The 15,610-nt window shown below is 42.3% G+C and overlaps 1 long non-coding RNA gene across 2 annotated transcripts in view; it reads right to left on the reverse strand.

Annotated features, from left to right (window-relative positions):
- Nucleotides 1-15,610, reverse strand: part of LOC139042695 (uncharacterized) — a 122,431-nt gene that overhangs the window by 47,289 nt on the left and 59,532 nt on the right. The gene's annotated exons all lie outside the window — the stretch shown is intronic.

Here is a 15,610-nt window from a genome sequence, read left to right on the forward strand (position 1 = left end):
TAGTTACTAGTCCAATATGGTAGTGCACATTAGTTTTGGAAGGAAAATTCCAACCCAGGCCTGCCTGCCTAAGAAAGCAGTTAAACAGTCTCACTCGCAGAATGCTTCCACAGCTTAAATAAGCACAGATAATTGTGCTATATTATTAAAGAAAGGCACAATGATGGTAGAAAAAAGCTCCTAAAATGTCATTTTTCTTCTCAGTAATAGTGGTTGAAAAGTCTCTAAGTGCAAGCCTATTTCATTTCAGAGTCCCTCCTTTATAAGAAATGCCCTGCCTTGTCTATTACTTATCTACAGCCCATAAAATGATGTTTGATCGCTTTAAATCCTATTCTCTGCCTGGCTTTGATTGCAAAAAGTGGTCAGGTTAATTGGAACAATTAAGGTGTTCCTGGGGGATAATTACCCCTTTTACTTTCTGTGTGTGAAAAGGAAGGAGGATGGCTGGTCCTGAAAATGTGATCCCTGTGACACACTGGGAAGGGGCATTAAAAACACAGTGAGATGGAGCTCAGAACGTTTTCTCTTTTGCTTAATATAATTAGTGAATAAAAGCAGAAGCAGTCTCTTGTATCTTTTTTTTGCCCATTCACATACGTTGGAGGATGCTAGAAGAAGTGACTGGCATCTGAGCCAAGGGAAAGCCATGTCTGAGCCAAGGAGGTCAGGGTGGGCTTTTCTACTTTCCCTGCCATCCTTGCCCCCCTTCCCCCTGCCACACCACCACACTGAGCACTGAGATTTTGGCCAGGCCTTTCCACTGAGCTTTGAGAAACCACAGCCACTGATGAAATCGCTTTTTGGGACTCCAGCCCTTGATAAACCAAGAATCTCCTTTTAGGATTCTGCCTAACGAGGTGTCCTCACCAGTGGGCTTTCAAGTCCACTCTGGAAAATGGTAGAGTATGTCCTCTTCTGCTTGAAAAGTTGTATGAGCTGCAGTGTCTAGCAAATTGGATTAGGGGTCTGAAATTGGAAAGCACTCTCTTCACCCTCCGACTTGTATCACAAGCACATTACGGAACTGCCTTGTATTCAAGTTGAGTGACTTGAGCCCGATGTGATTCAAAGACAATTTAGGTGTCAAAGTAAATGAGCTCATTTATACAATGGATGCATTTCTCACAACCAGTCAATAATTAATGTTGCAAGTTAGGTGCAAGAACCATGTTGGGATTGGCATCCTTTAAAATGACATCCTGCTGTGTTATCAAGAGGAAACAAAGCAGAGAAACTTCGCTAACAAAATCCCAAGTAGGTGGCTTACCGACTTCTACTAGAGCAAGCTAAAATCGCCTGCCCACTGACTTCTCCAATTATACTAAAATACTTGAATGTAGACTGTCAAATCATGGAAGGAGTTTTGAAGCAATTTCACCTTTAAGGGTGCTTAAAGTTATAGTTAAAAAATAAGAAGTGGAAGAGATGGCAGAGGAAACATGGCTTTGGAAACAGAGCAAGCATCACTACTATGTGACCTTGAGAAAGCCACTTTCTTCTGTGAACTTCAGTTTTCTCCTCCATGAATGAAAGTGATGAATCCTCCCTTTTAGGATTATTATGAGGACTGAATAAACCCCTGGATGTAAAGTGCCTAGGAGAAAGCCTGTCATAGAGGAGGTGTGTACTAAAAGTTAGTTCTCATGCCTCCCTCTGAAAGATAGCCATAATTGAAATGACTTAGAAAGTGCTTTCTGCGTGTGAACTTTCCTACAGGGAAGGTCCGTAACCTTCATCCAATGCTCAAAGCCCCGAAAGGTTAAGAGCCACCACAATAGACTGAGAGTCCCCAGAGCAGGAACGCCCCTTACTCAAGTCTGTATACGCGGTGCCACACTATTTTGAGACATGAAAGAAGTCTCCCTGCTCGAAGCAGATGGCAATTCATGTGTCACAGAGCAGCCTGTTGGTGTGGTTTCTAAGGAGGGTTGATTTCACATCTATCAAGAGCTGTTCTGGGTGCAAATAATAGCAACAACAGCAATAATAATCATAATAATGATAATAAGCAATCTTTACTGAACTCTACGTGTTCCAGGGATTGGGTAAAGTATTTTGTAACTATTAATTTATTTAATTACCAAACAATCCTATGTGGTAGCTATCATTATTATTATTCCCTATTTTACACATGAGAAATTGAACAGAGAGGTTAAGATTCTTGCTTAGTCTTACACAGCCAGTAAGTGGTGGAGCTGAGCTGTAACCTAAGCAGTCTGGTTCAGAGCCTGCCTGTGCTGTGAAGTGAATAAGTCTGAGAAACACCCCTAGCCTCAAGAAGCTTGCCATCACCTTCCTTGGATTTTTGAAATGACAGACTCTGGAAAATTTGGACTTGACACCAAGTGGTGTAGCCTTAAATAAGTTCTTTCCATTCTTTAAGTCAGTTTATCGATATATTTAAAAATTCTGGTGGCAATGTAAAATTTTGCAGCCACTTTGGAAAACAGTCTGGCATTTCCTCAAAAGTTAAACACAGAATTGCCACATAGCCCAGCAAGTCCACTCCTGGATATCTACCCAACAGAAGTGAAAACATATGTCTATACAAAAACATGTACACTGATGTTCATAGCAACATTATTTATGACAGCCAAAAAGTGGAAACAACCCAAATGTCCATCAACATCTATATAATGAGATATTATCCAACAATGAAAAGAAATAAAGTACTGATCTCAATTACATCCACAGATGAACCTTGAAAACATTATGCTAATTGAAATAAGCCAGACAACAACGACTACCTATTATATGACGTCATTTGTATAAAACTCTAGAAAATGTACACTAATATATAGTGACAGAAGGCAGATAAATGGTTGTTTGGGAAAGGAGGGATGGAGGGATGCATGACAAGAAAGTAGGGGGAAACTCCTGTGGGTGATGGATATGTTCACTATCTTGATTGTAGTCATGGTTTCGCAGGTACATACATATGTGGAAATTTATCAAACTGTACACTTGAAAGCTTACAGTTTATTGTACATCTATTCTGTCTCAATAAAGCTACTTTTCAAAATGGGGATAATACCACCTACATCCCAGGGTTGTTATGAGGCTTCAATAAGATCATTTATGTGAAAGTGCCAAGCACAGTGCCTGACATAGGCATCACTTAAAAAATAACTTAAAGAAGAACCTAACGTAAAAATTTAAACATACAAACAACACTGAAGAATAAAGGAATTCTAACTTAATTTTAAAGAATCGGGAGCCAATTGTTTGTTCTTGAGCAGAAGCATAACATGATGAGAATCTCATTTAAGCCGGTCTAGCAACCCTGTTTTAGTTACTCTCCCTCCACGCATACCTCAACAGTCAGCTAATGATTAAGCAACCCAGTGTGCAAGTGTGTGTGTGTCTGTAAATATATGTGTATAAAATACAGGGTTTCTAAATATATATATATGAATAGTGTATATATATGTATAGTATATATACTACATATATATATATACACCAAGTATAGTGTGGAGACTATATATGTATATATACAGAATTTGTACATGTATAGTGTAAAGAAATATATATATATATAGAAACTGCTAAAAAGTTCTTTCTACATTATGCATTAGAAGTGATTCACTTTTTCTTATTTTTATTGATACAAAAGATGACAGGATTATTTGGAATCAACACTTTTTCCTCTTTTCAATAAAAGTGGGAGCTGCTATGGCCCTGATGTACATCTCTGCTGAGAATAAGGTATTATTAGCCCCATTTTATAGACGGGGAAATGAAGGATCACTAAGATTAACTGATACATTCAGAATCACGCAGCTAGTACGTGGCAGGGTCAGTAGCGATATGCAGCGCTGCCTAACCTAAAATCCCATGCTCTTTGAGCTCTTCTAGGCTTTCTTCCAAAATTGCTAAACCCAGGATGTGGCTACATTGCTTATACTACCTCAGCGTTCACATGTGCATACAAATTCCTCCGATGAAATTAAACCTGCTCTCACGATTAGTGTCAGTCCAGTGTCGGTGAAACTAAGGCTGTGGTGAAGACAGGAAGCAGAAACAAATTCAGTGAGGCACAAAAAATAATCATTAAACGTCTGATTCAAAGTGAAATGACTCTACAGATATTTTAAGTCCAAGCTTATATCCATGTGATAGGAATTAAAATGTTGAGACATTCAGAAATCTTAGAGCTATATACAGATTTCCATATGCAGTCATTTTATTTTGAATTCTCATTTTTGTCAATGTTCTCTGCTCTTAAACTAAAAATTTAATTTAAAGAGATGGTACAGAAGAGGTAGCTAAGTGTATCAAAGTAATTTATCAAGTACTATAAATTGAACAGTTTAATCCTGAACAAGGAATTTTAATAATAGTGCCTTAATAAATCTTTAAGCACATGAAGAAAAGTTACTTATAATCATTTTGCTTTAAAAGAGATTTTCATAGTCTTTTCTTTGAAGTCAAATAGACATAAGACCCCTAGGGAAATATAAAAAATAAGGAATAGAAGGCTATTTTTTACCATTACTGCTAATATTACAATAGTCTCCGATTGGGTATATCACAGCTCATGCTTTGAGCCCTGACAGGCTTATGTTAGATTCCCAGCCTTGCCACTTACTAGATTACCAGGTAGCATTAGGCAAGTGCTTACCCTTTCTGTGCCTCATTTTCCTAATCTATAAAAGGGTGCTAATGACAGTGCCTACCTTTAGAGTTGTCCTGTGGAATAAATGCAAATGAGACCATGTATGTTAGGAACTAGGAATGATGCTGGGTGCACAGAAGTGCATTCAACAAATAGAAGCTCTTACAGAATTGTAATTTTGGCCATATGGGAGTTTAAGTTCACTCCATTTCCTGGCCCCAGGCAGTGGGGGCAGCCTTGGGCAGCCACCTCAGTGATTACTATATACAGTGACCTGAGGAGGGCATCTAGAACTGGGGTGAGGGATCGCAGTCCCAGTTCTGGATAAGCAATGCTAATTGCACACTTTACTAAGGATCCTCCAGGCCATCACCTTAGCATACAAAGTATGGCAATGACTCTACTTTCAAAAACTGGTCAGGTGAGACCTTTACAATAACAATGCAAATTAATGTTTTCAATGACTTCCACTGTGCCCTGCCCAATGTGAAGCACTGTACGTGCATTCTCATGTTGCATCCTCAAAAGTAACCCTACAAGATAGGTACTCTGATTATTCTTAGGTTAAAGATGAGAATGCTGTCTTGGCTGAAGGGAAGGTGCTGTTTGGTCTCTCTGCTGCCATCTCCATCCCTAGGAATTCCATACCCAACAAGCTGCCTTCCAACTAGCAGTCAGCTTTGTGTGTGTGTGTGTGTGTGTGTGTGTGTGTATGTCAGTGTGTGCATTCTACAGCATTATGTGTGGGCTAGAAACCTATGAACTGGTCTATGAATGCTTTCTCTGATTGGGTGCTCCTCTATTTTGTGGATATTGCTTTTGTATATGAAAGGACTGTCCTGAACAAGCCAGTGATGCTTTTTCTCCCAACGATAATAGCAACAGCCTTTTTTTTGTGAAGTAAAATAAGTTTGATATGAATCCTCAAACTGGAGTTTTGACAGGTAGGTAAGAAAAACAGATCAGTGAGTACATTACAGCCACTGTGCTATAAGATAACCATTTTCTTACGTAAAACATCACTGCATTTTTCCCTGGCTTGATTTTAATATTAGTATACCAACAAAGTGCCAGGACGGCTGCAGTGCCCTTTCCCCAAAGGGCAAACACATCTTGGGGTGGCAGTGAGTGGTATCACCCGCGTGGCACTGTTCTGGGGCCTGGAGGCATTCTTTTCCTTACACACCCAGCTTCTCACTGGGAATGGGAATGTTTAGCAGCCTCTAACTCTCTAGGGATACCAGGCCTGTCAACTCCAGAAAGAGGTTCCAGGTTCTCCCCAACTTCACCCCGACTTGAACTTTGGCTCCATGTTTCATGAGACTGAAGACTGAGTACCAGCTTCCGTGAAGATGGAAATTTAGAAGTCCACAGGAACAAGAGTGAGGATGAAAAAGAGTAAAGAGGAGGTCTTAGGAAGCTGGTGTGCAGAATACATAAAAGAATGGATCCCATAAATGTATCCTAAAGCAGGAACTCAACATTCCATGTCCAAGAGAAATGGCCCAGGATATCTCAAGACCCACATCAATATAAAGGAGTAGGATGAGAACAGTTGGGCACAGAAGGGGTAGGCCTAGGGGTGGGTGCATGTGACTAAATCAGGGGAGACAGATATTGTAAACATATATAAAAGGGAGATTATGGTTAAAAAGTAGAATGTAGAATGCTGTGTAAATCTAAAACAAAGAAACCAAACAGGACAATAGCACATGCTGAAGGCAATTACAAGTATATAAATCTTAAAAAAATGCTAACGACTATGGTTTAAAATATTTCAGGTTTGCTGATACCCAGGCTTACTATATGGATGTAGGAAACTTCAGGAAAGCAATAACTCTGTTCTGGTTTGCCCTGCTATGGGAGAAGAAGGCCTTTGTTATCGAGAGAGGGCATCTTCTGAACAACTTCCCTGCCATGATGCCACAGATCCCCAGGAGACTTTTGATACAGGTCAGGAAATCTCTCTGACATAAGAGGCCCAAGGGCTCCTCCTAAAACTACTGTCCAGTACTGCACAGGATCAGCTTACAATTAAAAGACCATGATTCAAATGCAAAATCAACGTCGGCACTTTTGAGAGAAGTGTGCTAAGAGGGAACTTGGAAAGAGGAGGCCTGTAGAAGACTATATTATTCTTCATATACTCACTGCTCATCCCGTAGGGAGGGTCATACATCCCTGCCCTGTCAGGCTTAACCACACACCTCAGTTTGGCCAATAGAAATGAGCAGAATTGATCCACACTCTATTGGAACAGAAGCCTTGAAAGCCATCATGCCCTTTGCCACTGCCTTTCCTTTTCTTCCACTGTGAGATGAGCGACATCCCAGCTAGGGGCTGTTCCATCACCTTGGGTGAGGAAGACATGCAGCAAACCTACAGTGGACATGAGGTGAGAGCAAGAAGTCAACGTTGGCTAACATAAGCCACTTAGATTTAGGATTTTTTTGTTACCACAGCCTAAGCTGACTGATAAAGTTCTTCTATCAGGGCACTGTGGAAGCTCAGTAAAGAGAAAAGTTTTCTATTGCTGATCTAAGAAGGGCAGATAATAATTGAGCACATAATTAGTCATGAGTTTCCATGAAAGCAAAACCAATGATTTGGCTCTGAGCCCAAGGATGCTTACTACCATCTGCATATAACAAGCTTTTATTTAAAATAACAACAACAAAAAATAAAACTATGGTGGTTGCCTTTATTTGGTTATTACTAAGCGAGTGTCAAAAAAACTACAATGTTATCGAGCAACTAAGGAGAGTGATCTGAAAAAGAAAAGATAATGCACTCAGACAGAATCTGAATTCTCCCTTGACCTCTAACAATGCCTGTCCTCGCATCCCCCTGCTTAATAATCTGGCTGAATGTCTTTATAAAGTTGGAAATTTCATAATGTTTTTTGTTAATGGTGAATATACAAAGGGATGGGATATTAAAATATGAATGAAGCCAATGATATTAACCCAGGCAAACTTCTAAGGAGAGGCTTTATAATGTTAAATCCAAAACGCTGTGTGTGGAAGGACCATTTTAAGGTACTGTTTCCACACGTGGATTCTCAGAAACTTAAGCCTGCCACTCATATCTATTCTCTCCTTCTGCCTCTTTGCTATTTATTCTGAGAGCTTTGCCATGATGGACAACTGCCACAGAGTCAACTCATTTCAGAAACTGTTGAAATCCTTTAATATGCTAGACACTATAGGGAGGAACAGGGGTACCAAGGCTTCAGCCACCCTTGAGGGTCTCATGCTCTATGGAGAGTGATAGCTATTGAGCCAAGTGACTCTTAGACAGGCTGGAATTAAAGCACTTGCGGACAAGCAAACAGCTGTGTGTGCTGAAGAAGAGAGAGCCACGTTCCCGCTGCTGGTCAGCCCGGGGGTGGGCGTAGCGTGAGGCAGGGCCCAATTGTCCCTCTCAGAAAGCCCTAGGCCATGGTGGGGGATCGACAGAGTGTGTCCAGTTTCCTTCCATAAGTTGTGTTTCACTGTAGCAGAGTTCTGGAGTGAGTGCTTTAGGGCTGTGCAGACTAAAACCCTGCCAGATGTGCAGCCACTGCAACCGGTGGCATTTCCAAGTTAGCCATGGAGAAGAGGCTGGAGTTCAGCCATCAAGCCTAAACAGAGAAATACAGAAAGAAAGGGCAATTTATGATGGCATTACCAGAAATGCTGGTACCTTGGGGAAGTAGGAACTGGAGAAGGGAAGGCAAGGCTTGAAGTGTTTTCCTCAGTCGGCCGGTCCCCAGCTGCTGAGACTTTTTATAAGAATCCTGTGGGTGCAGGCGAGGTTGTGTGGGAGGGCTCACAGCACAGTGTGGGAGCAGAACTGAAGTGTCCCCGTCGAGCACAGGCCAAAAGCTCAGATGACAAGTCTGTGAAATGGACCAAGATCAGGGCCAAAGAAATTAGAGCATGATGTTTGCTACCAGCCCCCTCTTGAAGGTGAGCAAATTCAGGTGGAGTAATGTATTCAGCCTGAGAGGTTTGGGAAAGGCTTCAGAGCTGCAGCACATGTAGGAATTGGTAGATAGAAAAGCCCCCTCAGTAAGCAGCACTGGTGGAGGCCTGGAAATAGACCAGACAAGCTCTGCTTTCTAGGAGCATCAGTTAACAGGGATAATAAGAATGTGCAAATGAGTGTGCATACCAAAGGGTTAAAATTCATAGGATGAAAATGTGCCAGCAGCTTCCCTGGGGTGCCCTCTGCTCCTCACAGGTTCTCTTGGCTTCAGAAGCCCTGTGGTCCCTGAAAGAATTCACCTGATGGAGAAGCAAATGCTAATGCCCTGTCTTCAGGTTTAGAAAAGGATGACATCAGGGCCGGCCCAGTGGCACAGTGGTAAAGTGCGCATATTCTGCTTCTTTTGCCCGGGGTTCGCCGGTTCGGATCCCGTGTGCAGACATGGCACCACTTGGCGAGTGGTATGCTGTGATAGGCGTCCTACGTATAAAGTAGAGGAAGATGGGCACGGATGTTAGCTCAGGGCCAGTCTTCCTCAGCAAAAAGTGGAGGATTGGCAGCAGATGTTAGCTCAGGGCTAATCTTCCTCAAGAAATAAAAAATTTTTAAAAAATTTAAAAAAAGAAAAAGAAAAGAACGACATGGACTGAACCCTGGTATTGGCAATGAAATTGCCCAGCCCCACCCAGCTCTAGCCTGGTTCCCCTAGCAATGCACATGGTGGGCACGGAAGCCTAGTTAAAGGAGATCAGTGTGGGTCCTGGGACTGAGCTGAACGCTCATCTTAGTTGTACAGACTGTGGTCCTGGTGGCACTGGCATTAAGATTCCAAAGGAACACACTTAAACGCACAGACAAGGTTGGCAATATGGCCATCAACATTTATTTTCATTTTACTTTCACAGTTTAGAGGGTTTTATTTATTCCAAAACTGCAGAGACTCATTTTAAATTAAAGTGTTGCATGCAATTAATTAATTGCCACCAGGAAGTTCTTCCTTAATCTCCGGAATCAGCAGGACTCCTTCAGGGGAATGCTTCTTAAGCACAGAATGAAATGGACTCTCTGACTTCCAAGCCACTGGGATCACTTTGGAATTTAGTCCAGCTAAAGAGAGACCTCCTAATTATTATGGCTTCCCACAATGCTGTTTGCTTTAGGATTCTCATTCTAATCATGTGAAAGCGGCTATATAAATCACCAAGTGAACTATACTCAGCCTTTTCCCTCCCCCACACTCACACCCACATCATCACCAGATCAAAGGATCAAAGCCAACTCCCAAGTAGAACTGATATTTGCTGCGCTAGAAAATTAGTTGTCACAAAAATTTCACTGAGGGGCCTGGATATTCAGTAGATATTAACAGAGATTCCTCCAAAAAAAGCTAACCCTGTTTGAAATCATAGGTTTTGACAGAATTTAAAAGATTACGTAACTGTTGGGTGATATGCAGAGCTGTAACCTGATACATCTAATGTAATTTACACTTAATTAGCATAAAGGGTTATTTAAATATTGGAGATTTGAGTATGTCAGTATGACTTTGATTTGTTAATTTTTGGTGTATCAAAAATAAGTTTGGAAACTGATACTGCAGTAAGGGACTAGATATCAAAATGAACTAAGACAAGATTCCCTACATTCTTGAAGGGTTTTTTTTTAACCCAGTGATGCTGCAATTAACAAACCCTGGGAGAACAGAGCTCCTTTTATGACAAGCTCAGCTGTGGGAAAGCAACCAACAAAACACCGCTTCTGAGAAAGGGGAAGCGATGTCAGGGAGTGTCATCTGCTGATGTCATTTGTTCCCACTCTTGCTCTCCTCCCGCTCACAGAACTAGGAACTTTCCTGTCCTCTGACCTCTAAATTCCAAAAACAGGGCAGGGGCAGGTGGGGGCAGGGGCTGCTGAGAGTCTAATGTTTAGGGCGCACACTTGAGAGGCCTGAGTGGATGGGCTGTGGGATTAGACTTCCCTCCAGCAGAGACGTTTGTGGATAAGGGAACTGCTTAAATCAGTGAGGCAGGCAGGGTGTCAGAGGACTGGGAGACTGAGACTGGCATATAGGCAACAAGAGAAGAAACTGGGGTAGTGTAGCTGGGAGAAGAAACAAGTTAGATGCTGCAAAATAGATATCTTCAGATAAGGAAAGGACTGTTATGTACAAAAGGACAATTTATCAAGGCAACAGCACCAGAACTTTGTATCTAGCTTTATCTAGCCATCCATCCGTCCGTCCGTCCGTCCGTCCATGCATCATCTATGTGGCAGATTTTATAGCCAGCTATGAAAAGAAGAGCTTTGTGATATGTAATTCCAAGCAAAAGCCAGCAGGTGGAGAAATGTTTTAGGCCAGCAAAGGGCCCCAGAAATCACACTGCTTTCCCTCTTGTTTGGAACCTCCTCATACCCCAAATCTAGTACTTGATTTTCCTGTGTAGGTAGAAAAACAGAAACAACAATGAGCAGACAAAATTTGTTAACTTTTAATGTCACAGACTTGAAGACTGGGAATCTTTTTCACAAGCTGTGCCTGCATTGTTCATTGTTAGGAAGCAAAGATCCAGGTTTCCATGTAGCCCCAATTTTCATGAGAGAAATGCAAACCATTCCATGTTCTGCCTCTATCCTCAGTCCTGAAATCAACTTAATGTTGTTCTGTTTCAAATAAATCGTATTTGTGTCAGTTCCACGTTTTACAGCTAAAACCTTAATGAGTGAATACAATTGAACTGAGAGAACCAATCCTTGGAAGCCTAGATTCATGATTGCCCACATGCAGAAAAGATAACTGTCAATTACTTCACCCATACTGAAGCTTTACCTATTTGGTCTCAGGTAATCGTCATGACAACCCTCAAGTTAGGCATTATCTCAGTTTTATAGATAAGAAAACAAAGGCTCAGCAGGTTAACTAACCTGTCCAGTCACATGGATAATAAAGTACAACATTGACTCCACAACGGCCACTCTCCGTTATATCAAACTCCCCACGTCCCTCCGGCCCCCTCCCAGATTCATTACAGTGGCCTTTTGCCCATATTATTTCAATAGAGCTGTTAACAGATGTATGGGAAAAGAATGCAATGCCAAATACATAGGGGAAACTGGTTTAAGGAAAGTTAAACAGGTTTCTTTACAGCAGCATTTCTCAATGCCCTTAACAGACAAAAAGGCATAGGCCTTATTTTTGTTGTTGCTGTTCTTGAAGAGCATTGCCGAGGCCAGAGTAGGAAACATGCCCTGGGAAAAATCTCAAACTGCTTTAAAATATTCCTTGCAAGCGAGCACTGTCCCACTAAGCAGGGACAAGCCCTTCTGCAGCCAGAGAGCACGAAGGTGCTGTGGTTTCTTGCATTTTGACTCCAGTACAGCAGAGCTGCAGCCTACCCACGTCCTGTTGGGTGCCCAGAGGTAGACAGAGTTTATATCTATGAGACTCTCCTAGCACATGCACTAAAAGCTTCCCTGCCACTGGGACGATCTATGACCTCCTAGACAGTAGGGCAGCTGAGCGTGATGAGGAAGGGCACTATCTCTCTGATTCCCAGGGCCTGTCATTTCCCCAGGGCCAGTGGAGCCCAGGGATTGGAGGGCAAGGAGCCCAGCCGTAGTCTAAAGGGGTGATACTGAATGGGCCCTGTGTGCTGAGCAGAGGAGGAGGGGTAGCTCTCTTCACTGGTCCCTGGCCACTTGCCAAACCTGAAGTAAGTACCGTATATGGTGAATCATTGTCAGCACCGGTATTGCCAGATGCTGGGCAATGCATATAAAAGAGTCTGCGTTTCGAGCCGTTCATTTCCTCAACAGAGCTCTGCTCTCTCCTCTCCTTCCTGCCTCCAGCCTTGCCTCCTCCAACCCACCCTCCACACAGATGCTCAAGAGATCTTCCTGAAGCAGATATCTGACTATATCTTTCCTCTGTGTAAAACTCTTCAGTAATTCAGGAAATGGATGCTCTGAGAGGTTAATTAACTTGCCCAAGGCCTCATGGCTCCTAAATCCTGAAATAGAGCCTTGGCACACATCTGGCTGATGCAAAAGCTCGTTCCCTTAACCACTATTGCTTTCGTCTACATGTGCCATTCTGGCTCCCACCTGGGTGGCTTTTTGCCCTCTTACGGAGACCTCAGTCACAGATGTACATTCCCCGCTGGAATTAACCCAGCTCCAGATCTCTCTCAGAATGCACTCCCCATCTTACACTCATCTGTCTGTGTCTTCCTCTCCCGTTAGACTGCAAGCTTGTGGAGCCAGGGAATATATGTGATTGGGCTTCACATCCCAGCCCATAGCACAGGGCCCAGTCCACAGTAAATGTGTGCTGAATGGATAATATAAAATTGCCCAGGGCCCCTGTCCTGAGTTCTCTGTCAAAATCCAGACAATTGGAATCCAAAGGTGCTTCACTTTGTCTAATCTAAAGTACAGATGTCTGGTATTTGTCATTATTAAGACCCAAGCCAATAAAGCAAAATTGGTATTGAAACCAGAATAAAAAAAGGCAGGATGTGGATTAAAATGACTCAAAGTGGAGATACAATATGGAATCCTCCGCCTGCCCATGAGATAAGTATGATACATTTTCCACATAATAGCCTGTGTTACACTGGAGGACTTCCCACATGGTCCAGATGAAATCTGTTTTTCAAAAGATAGTGTTTTCTTCCCTCCTGTTGCTATCCTTAAAAGTTGGATTTTCAGTTATTCATCATTGAACTTGAAAGCAAGGACATTTTAAACATCTATTTATCTTGTTCTCTATGTAAGTTTATAATCAGCTCTACTTTTAACTAATAAAATTACGCAATAAAACTGTTTGTCATAATAATGTCGCAACAGACAAATACAGCTGGACATCTCTTTTCATTTAAAAATGCACCTTCTAGGGGGCCAGCCCCATGGCTGAGTGGTTAAAGTTCTGCGTACTCTACTTCAGCGGCCTGGGTTTGTGGGTTTGGATCCCAGGCACAGACCTACACCACTTGTCAAGCCATGCTGTGGTGGTGTCCCACATACAAATTAGAAGAAGATTGGCACAGATGATGGCTCAGGGATAATTATCCTCAAGCAAAAAGAGAAAAAAAGAGGAATATTGGCAACAGATGTTAGCTCTGAGCTAATCTTCCTAAAACTAACTAACTAACTAAATAAATAAATAAAAATGCACTCTCTAGTCTTTTGCTGACTCTGGTCCACACAGCCATAGCAGGGTACAGACTGATGCTCTCAAGTTTACACAAGCAAGGCCATTTTTTTAAGGTCAGTAGTGTGGCCACAGATTCTCAATTAATATGCTTGCTGTCAAATTAAATTCCTTGGTTCCAGGAATTAAATATTTCCAGTATGAATTCCCTTTCATACAATGACGGAATTGTTTGCCATTATACAGATACACTGGAGAATCCCAACACAGAAGGGATTCAAACCAAAATCCTAGCAGTTCCTTAAACCAGTTTCCCCAATGTATTTGGCATTGCATTCTTTTCCCATAGCAGTTCCAACTCATGAGAGTGGGTGGAGTTTCTCAGGATTCACTATTGGCCTTTATTGGGAAGCATGTGCAGCTTTTAGCAATAGAGGAGGGGCATGGCTGGAGTCCTGAAGGGGACAGGAGGGGTGTTATTGTTTTCTCTAATCTCATGAGCCAGTTAACAGTCCGTCTATGTCAGTATTAGTACCTTGCCTATCTTCTTCACTGTTACATCACCAGCATCCACCCCAGGCCTAAACACGCGGTAGGTTCTCATTAACATGTGGTGAATGAATAGATGCTATTGGATGAAAGAGGACCTAGGGAAGGAGTAACACTTAGAGAGCTAGTGCATATAGAAGTTAGGAGCTCAAACTCGGCAGCCAGAATTCGCAAGTTCCAATCTTTGATGAAGCGTGTCCCCTTGAGTAAGCCCCCTAACTTGTCCGTGCTACTGTTTCCTCATCTGTAACATTATGATGCTGATCATACCTATCTTAAAGAGTTGTTGTGAAGATAGAATGTTTTAAAGCATGAAAAGCCCTTAGAACAGTGCCTGACCTATAGTAAGTGCTCAATAAAAATGTACTATTAGCATCAATTATTGCTAGGCAGCCAGGACGCAGGGCAATAGGAGCACCCACTGTGTGCCAAAGTCTGTGCAAGTGTGTAAGATTCTCCAATACTGTTGCTGCAGGAGATATGACTTGCCTCTGTCTGTATCTTCAGTGGCTGACCAAGAGAAGGTTCTCCATAAATGAGGACTGTTTGAATGGATGGATGCTTATTCAGCAGTCTGAGCTGATTGGCATTCTTACAAATCCACACAATGCCTCAGCTACTCTTTCCAGTTCAACAATCCCTCGAGACTCTGGCTTCAGCCCTCCACTTGGAACCTTCTTGCTCTTTGCCAGCTCCCTTGGCATGATGTTGTATTTGGAGTCTCCATCTGCCGAGCCCCTTCAGTTTGATGGTTCAGGGGGACTGTCTGCCAATCTCTAGCATCATTTCTCCACAGGGCAATGTTTCTTAGACAACACCTTCCTGGTTTCATGGACCATAGCCTGAGGACAAATGATAGCCCGTCCTAGATTGCAGTGTGACAGGTCCAAGCCTTGGTACAGTGTCTCAGGTCCCTGTTTTCCTTGGAGGGGTGATTCAGCTACCAGAAGCATTATTCGTAATAGTTAAGGGCAAGGGCTTTGAGGTCAGAACAACCTGGGCCATACCCCAACTCAGCCACCTACTTGCTCTATGACGTCAGGCATTTTTAACTCTATGATTCTGTTTTCTAATCTGTAAAATGAGAATAACTATAGTAACCGCTTCATAACTGTACGGGATAGTGCCTAGTACAATGCCACATACAAATAGCATCCAATAAATTCTAGCTTTTATGCATTCAATCAGCTCATAACACTGGAAACCTACTATATGCCAGGCCTCGTATTAGGTATTAGGGATTTAGTGATGAAGAAAACAACTTGGCTGCTCCCAAGAAGTTTACAGTTGGGTGTAAATGACATACAAGTAAATGCACTGGT

Source organism: Equus asinus, chromosome X, assembly GCF_041296235.1.
Source record: "Equus asinus isolate D_3611 breed Donkey chromosome X, EquAss-T2T_v2, whole genome shotgun sequence".
Classification (NCBI taxonomy): Eukaryota; Metazoa; Chordata; class Mammalia; order Perissodactyla; family Equidae; genus Equus; species Equus asinus.